An 8032-nucleotide genomic window follows, 5' to 3' on the forward strand; every position below is an offset into this window, starting at 1 on the left:
GTTCTGCGTTGGGCTGGTCTTGTCCCTCTGCCCGGCAGCTGAGGGATCCCTGTCTTGGAAGGAAGGACCGACTGGCTGCCAACCAAAGCGCTGCTCACCCAGCTGCCGTCAGCGCCAAAGACTGAGATGTTACCGGCTGGGTTCTCATTGCTGTTTTCCCCTCCACTTGTCCCTTTCCTGCCGTCATCCCCTAACTACCCCCGGGGAAATGTGCCCCCAGCAGTCCCCCCCAGGGATGGGCCCCCTGATTGTAGAAGCTTCTGCTTCCTCACCTTTATCCCACGGACTGTGCCAGGCAAGGTGAAGGACTAGGGTGGAAATGGAGAGAGGGAAGTAGCAGTGAGAGCAGGGAGGGCTTCTCTGAGGCGGTGGTAGGCCCATGGGGGTCTTGCTAAGAGGCAAAAAGAGCCGGTGGCCAGTGTTGGGTTCATTCTGTGAAATGGCAGGAGGGCAAGTGTTCCTGGGGGTCGTGAAGAAGGGGGCCCAGGGAGGAGAAGTGCTGAAAAGTGGGCCAGACTTGGTTAGATTTGGTCACTCTGCCATAGTGGCATGGACTGGCAGCTGTATAGCTGAAGACACTCAGGATCTGATTGGTTTTCTCAAGGTCCCCTGGGCTGACCCGTGGATATGGAGCAGCCCCCGGCCCTGGTGAGCTGACGGCCATATCCACAGCCCACGCCTTTGAACCGTTGCCCCTCTGCCTACACTCCCTGGGGTATATCTCTTGCTCCAAAGCAAAAGCCCAGCTTTGGGCTCTTCTCCCCAGTGGTTGAGGAATATCCCGTCTTTGGAGCAATGAGAGGCAGCTGTTACGGCCTTCTCTGCCTGGTGAAGCAGCAGAGACACCAAGAGCTCCTTCTTCCAGCCTCGCTCTGTGTCAGGGACAGGTACAAGATGCAGTCCTATGTGCAATTTACCCGGAAAGGTCTTTCTGATGAAGGTCTTGGCTGCAGGTGCCAGGGTCCAGACCTGAGCATATCTGAGGATGGAGGGTGGGGGTGGTGACACAAGCTGTGGTTCCTGGTGGTCACAGCTGGGGAGCTGTGTGCTCTCCATGCTGGTCTCCCAGCATGATCTTGGTCGTGTGCACCTGACACCAGGCTGTGCAGTCTTCCCAAGGTCATGAGCTACCTAAAAAGCATTCTGTCAGACTCCATATAGTAGCTGTCTGCCTGTGCAGGACAGCTCATCCCCAAGCTACACAGTGTGAGCCACACAGTCCTGTTATCTCACAGGACTCAGGACTGAGGAAACCACAACTTCCCCTCATCAGAAGTGACATGCCGTCACCTCTTCCACATTCTGTTGAGCACTCAGACTGACCTTAGTGCTTTGACGATGGGGTTAGACCACCAGGAGGAACGGTTGTAGGTGGTCCCCTTGGAAGCTGGTGCCCCAAATCAGCCAGAATGATCACTTCTGCTTGCAGGATTAGGACCTAAGAAATTGTGCAGCTGGTAGACAATTGCACAGCTGGTCACCAGGAAGCCTTCACAGTGCGTATACAAAGTGACCTTCAGATCTTGGGTGAGTGCCAGCTACAGGGCTGGCCTTGGGAACTGCCCGCACTTCTGGAGAGGTCAGGTCAGGGGAACTGGAATCCTGGACCTAGATGTGAACTGGGGAGGGCAGGCTTGAGGCTCTGGGCTGCCCACTCCACTGGAGAGACCTCCGTGGTTGGAATTCCTAGTTGCCTCATCTGTCAGTCAGTCTGGGGTTGTGGATTTAGTCCTGGTTCCAAGGTGAGACTAGCTCTTCTTGTCTAGTAGGGAGAGGAGGACAGGAACGGGACTGCTGTGTGGTGCAGTGGATTAAGCTTCCACTTGAAAGAGAGTGTCCTGGCTGCTTTACTTCCACCCCAGTTCCGTGCTAATGCACCTGAGAAGATGGCAGAAGATGACCCAAGTGCTTGGGCCCCTGTCACCCATGTGAGAGACGTGGATGGAATTCCAGACTCCTGGGATGGAGAGGGAGACATTAGAAAAGTGATGTCCAGTTCCAGGGATTCCAGGATGACTTACTCCTAAGGCAGGAGGACCCCAAAGATAGATGGGGGCACAGATGGAGGACTGCTGGCTAGAAAGTGGAAGACAGCGTCCAGCTCCACGTGGCAAAAAGAGCTGCCTTAAGAAACAGAGCTCCCAGCAGCAACCGGACTGTCCCGTCCCCAGGAGGGGAGGCCTTCCTGTTGCCAGCATTATGCAAGCAGGGGTTTGGGGTGCTGACTTCCACCAGATGGGTGCTCTAGATTCTGGCGATAGGCCAGCTGGGCCGGTCCATGGTGGGTGCTGCAGTGAGTGGCTAGAGCTCAGCTCCTCCCTGTGTCATCTGACTCCTGGCTTTTGGTGAAATCCCACACCTGCTTGGAGTTCCCACTCTCTCTTGAGAAAATGAGGGACGAGTCCTCAGGTGTGGATCCACATAGCCACCCCTGTTGGCACGGAGCTTGTTCCCACTCCTGGAGCAGAGGAACACCTCGACAGCAAGAAAGCCTTGTCTCCAGGTGGACAGAGTCACTCCTTTCAAGAGACTATTGTCACGAGAGCGTGTACCTCCTGGGACGGTGCAGTTCAAGTGTTCTTTGTCCTAGGGAAGGGGCTTGAAGGTCACATACAGGATGAAGATAGGGATTCTAGTTCTTGTTGTTCATGATGAAAAACCTGACAAGCCTGCTGGCATCCCATGTGGGCGCTGGTTCAAGTCCTGGCTGCTCCACTTCTGGTCCAGCTCTCTGCTTATGGCATGGGAAAAGCAGAGGGAGACCCAAAAGAAGCTCCTCATTCTAGATCAGCCCAACTCTGGGCATTTTGGCTATTTGGGGAATGAGCCAGTGGATGGAAGCTCACTCTCTCTCTCTCTCTGTCAAATCTGCCTTTCAAATGAAACTAATTATTTAAAACAAACAAAAACAAAACTGAACTAAACTAAACAAAAAAACCTGACAAGCCTGGAAGGTCATCCAATTGCTTGGGAATTGTCTGAGTCCATAAAATATGGGAGTTGGGAATCAGGTGGTTCCAAGCAACCTCCAACATTATCTGCTTCTCCATCACACCACTCGTCATCCAGTCATCCCTAAAACATTGATTGACATCCCAGATGTGGGATCCACCAACGTGCAAAATGCCCCTTCCTGGGTGCAGCCCACAACATTGCGGGAAAGACCAACAGAGGGACATGAAGATGAATGGACACAGGTTCGTTCACATTTCTTTATTCTCAAAATGCTGCAATAGATGTCCTGGGGTACGTTGCTTCCCTGATGGGTCCCATGGATTAAATTCCAAAAGTAGCATTTCAGCGACTTAAGACACTCCCAGTTTTAATTCTGAAGCCTTTGCCAGATTATCCTACAAAATGACTTTGCGAAGGTTAGTTTTCATTGACCTTGTACCTTGTCTATTTCCCTGTTCTTTTAAGCAGTGTCTTCAATGTGCTTCATCTACAATAGTTTATCCTGCACGTAGTATGTTTCAATGTTGTTTTCAGTTACATAATACTGCTAACAAGATGAGGTTACATTCATGTGTTTACTAATATTATGTAAATTGTTTGATCCTACCCCAAAAGGGGGATTTTGTGTTTTTCTTATTGGTTTGCAAATGTACTTTACATATTAAGAATAATAAAAGGGCTTGTCAGAAATATGTAATGCAGTCTATCTTCTCAGTGAAGCAAAATTGAGAAGAAAGGCAGGCAGAGAGCAGGAGCTTCCTTCTGCCAGTTCACTCCCTACATGCCGGCAGAGGCCAGGTCTGGGCTGGGTCTGAAGTCAAGAACCAGGATTACAACCACATCGCTCATGGTTCTGAGAGGGGTTCAGTTCCTTGAGCCATCACTCCTACTTCTGAGAGAAGTGGAGCAGGAGAGTGGAGCCTGGAGCTGGAGTCAGACACCAAATCCGGGTATTCCAAGAACTGATGCAGGTGTCTCGAGCTGAGCTATTTGCCGGCTCTTAAAGCAACATTTTTTTGTAACTTTGAGAGTGATGTCTTTGCTATGGAAAGGTGTATGTTATCTGTATTTACTTCATGGCTATGTAGGCATGGCTAGCAAAGCATCCTCCAGAAAATTATAAAATCTGTCTCCTAGATTTTCCTCTAATTTACTCTTTTTGATTTAATTTGTGGTCAAATATTTGATCCACCTTGAACTGCTTTTGGAGTTAAGGGTAGCATAGACATCTGGCTTAATTTTTGTCCCTAGTGCATATTTGTCCCAGCAACACTTATAGGATCATTTGTATATCTCCCATTGTTTTGCTATGCCATCTGTCAGGTGCTAAATTTCTGAGCACATCAGTGCCTGTCTACTTCTTATCTTTATTAGGAATTATTGATCATTTATCGATTTATGTAGTACCAAATGATTCCACATTACTCTAGCATTTCTAGCACAATTCAGTATTGAGCAGGACATATCCCTCCCTCCCTAGGTGCAACAATTTTAACTCCTGCCTGGTATTTGGTTCCTGCATTTTTTGCATACATATCTAGCTTTGAATGAATCAGTTTTAGATTGTATCTGTTGGTTTTAGGCATAGGAGATGAGGGTTTTTCATTCACTGACACTGTGTCTTCCCTGATTCTCCCTATCCCCCAACCGTACCCACCACCTCTTCGTTGCAGGCTCAATCTGATCAAACACTGGTGGGTTGTTTTCCTGTCCAGTGTTTTTGTTCTGATGACCATGTAGACACTATGAACTGCTGATCACAAAATATTCTGTAATTAAACTTCTATTCATTTGTGGCTTTTTGTTTCTTTCTAGAGTTTATGGCAGACTTAGGCTTTTTATTTGCTTAATTTCCTTTTCTAACATCTAAGATTTACATACCCTCTAACACTCAGGAAAATGCCCTTCACTAAGGCTTTTCTTGGAAATTTTTTTCCTATAGCAGGGGTTAGCATGTTTTCTAATAAGTATGGTAGACTCTATAAGCTGTGGTGCTACCCATGGTCTTGTTTTCTTTCTTGCTTCCTTCCTTCCTTCCTTCTAGCAGTCCATTATTCCTTCCTTCCTTCATTTCTTTCTTTAGATTTCCTTATTTTTGTTGTAGAGTCAGATATAAAGAGAGGAGGAGGAGAGACAGAGAGGAAAATCCTCCACCCATTGATTCACTCCACAAGTGACTGCAACGGCTGGAGCTGTGCTGATCTGAAGCCAGGAGCCAGGAGCTTCTTTCAGGTCTTCCACTTGGGTGTAGGATCCCAAGGCTTTGGGTCATTCTCCACTGTTCTCCCTGGCCATAAGCAGGGAGCTGGATGGGAATCGGGGTTGCTGGGATTAGAACCGGCACTTATACAGGATGGAGAAGCTTACTTGGGCCAAACAAGATCCAAACCCAGTGGGGCAGATATTAAGTACTGAAACCGTATGTCCAGCATGCTGGTGAGAGTTCCTGCATTTTATGTGTACATATCTAGCTTTGAATGAATCAATTTTAGAGCGTATCTGTTGGTTTTAGGCATAGGAGATGAGGGTTTTAAGGATGACTGGACGACAAGTGGTGTGATGGAGAAGCAGATAATGTTGGAGGTTGTTTGGAACCACTTGATTCCCAACTCTCATATTTTATGGACTCAGACAATTCCCAAGCAATTGGATGACCTTCCAGGCTTGTCAGGTTTTTTTTGTTTTGTTTAGTTTAGTTTTGTTTTTGTTTGCTTTAAATAATTAGTTTCATTTGCATATGATTTGTCTCATCAACTCATTCAGGTTTTCAGGGCCCAAAACTGGGAGAACTAGAAGGACAGAGACTTAGCTCAATTACAGTATTTAGGAAGTGGACCAAAGAGGAGGGATTTGGATCACTGAGGGTAGACCCTGGGAAGGTAGTTTTTGCTAGACATTTGGTTATTAAAATCAACTTGGGCCTTTTCTCTCTCTCTCTCTCTCTCTTTCTCTCTCTCTCTCTCTCTCTCTCCCCGCTCCCGTCCTTCCTGGCTTTCCCCAGAAACGTTCTTTTGCAGGCATTTTGCCACCCACTACCCTGAACAGATGCCAGGCCAAAACGGTAAGCTGAAATAAAGCTGCTTACTTCATAAGCTAACTTCTCTCTGGTGTTAGAGTGATGTAAAATCAAATACCTGGAGGATTTCCATGACTTTATCGTTAAACAGTGTCATCAAGACACAGGTGTCACCAAGACACATAATTGCATGTTTTCTGTTTATTATCTCCTGAAGCTTCCCTTGTTTTTAATTGTTGCAATGTTTTCTGGAAGAATATCCTAACCCCTTTCCATTCTCTGCATCATCTGTTCTCTTGGGTTGTGGTTTTCTTCCCACATCTGGAAGTTCTTGGCTGTTCCTGCATTCTTGAGAATGAGCCACTCAACAGGGATGGACAGGTGGCAGTTGTAGCGTGAGACTTTCCTGGGGGGGAAAGTGTGTGGTCCTGTGTGGCATGGATCTTCCCTTCATTTACAAAGAGTGACCCTTCCTCACCCACCTGTGTATGCTGGGGTCGGGCATTGGTGGAACTTTACAGTGGTGCCAGGCCAGACGTCTGTCCCCTCAGTGCCTGGTGAGGTCGTTTTAGAACAATCTCCATACCCATTTCTCCAGCCAGGTGGTATCTAAGAGGTCCTCAGGGTCAGGAAAAGGGCATGACCCCTGGGATGTGTTAGGCAATACGGGACTCTCAGTATTTCTTCAAAATTTATTTATTTAAAAAGCAGAGTCTTTCTTTCTCTTTCAAAAAGGATCTGGGGCTTTCCCATACTTCTTTTTATTCAAAAAAATTGTTTATTTTTATTAGAAAAGCAGATATACAGAGAGAAGGAGAGACAGAGAAAGATCTTCTGTCTTCTGGTTCACTCCCCAAGTAGCTGCAATGGCCGGAGCTGAGTTGATCCGAAGCCAGGAGCCAGGAGCGTCTTCCAAGTCTCCCACACGGGTGCAGAGTCCCAAGGCTTTGGGTCATCCTCTACTGCTTTCCCAGACCACAAGCAGGGAATTGGATGGGAAGTGGAGCAGCCAGGAGATATGAACTGATGCCCATTTGGGATCCTGGCATATGCGAGGTAAGGACTTTAGGCACTAGGCTACCATGCCGGGTCCTCTCTCTTACACATACACACACACTGGTCTTCCATCCTCTTGCTTACTCCTCAACTGGCTGCAATGGCCAAGGCTGGACCAAACAGAAGCCAGGAGCCTGGAACTCCATCCAGGTCTCCCACTGGGGCAGGGGCCCAGGTATTTGAACTGTTGCCCTCCTCTGCTTTCCTGAATGTGTTATCAGGAAGCTGGATTGAAAACCCAGCAGCCAGAATGGGAATGGATGCTTCCATACAGGATGCCAACATTGGAGGTAATCACTTAGCCAGCTGCACCACCATGCTATCTCCTCTCCCTACTTCTTGAAGAAGCTTTGGACAAAGGGTCCCTTTATCACCATTTTTTTCCGTTTCTGCAAGTTTAGTATGGTCAACTGTGGTCTCAAAATATTAAATGGACAATCCCATAAATCATAAATGCATACATTCTGAGTAGCATGATGACATCTTGTCCTACCCTGCCTGGAATCTGACTCATTCCTTTGTCTGGGGTACCTAGTCTGAATATACCACCCAGTTGACCTGACAGAACCACCCTTCTGTAGTAGCCTGGTCACGGTGTCTTTGTCACTCATCTGGCCTCAAGTTACCACTGAGTCATTGTGTCAGCTCACATAATTCCCCGAAACAGGTGGGTACCGTGCTTGTCACTTTTATTACAGCTGTAAGAATAAATAAATCTGTAAATAACGAAACAAATCCATTTATGGTAATTGTTCCATTCTAGTATTCATTAGCATTGCTCAACTCTTGCTTGCATAATATATAGCTTTATCCTGGTGGTGTATGGATAGGAAAGCATGTAGTCTCTATGTAAAGGGTCCACAGTTTCAGGCATCAGTGCGAAATCTTGGAATGTATCCCCTGTGTATGGGAGGCACTGGGGGAACCCTCAACATAGGCCTCATACTGCTCTCAGGGACCTGGTTCTTTTATCCCCAAGGGGCTCCTGTGGTTCTGAGTGGGCTT

The sequence above is a fragment of the Ochotona princeps genome, chromosome 4 (assembly GCF_030435755.1).
Source record: "Ochotona princeps isolate mOchPri1 chromosome 4, mOchPri1.hap1, whole genome shotgun sequence".
Lineage (NCBI taxonomy): Eukaryota > Metazoa > Chordata > Mammalia > Lagomorpha > Ochotonidae > Ochotona > Ochotona princeps.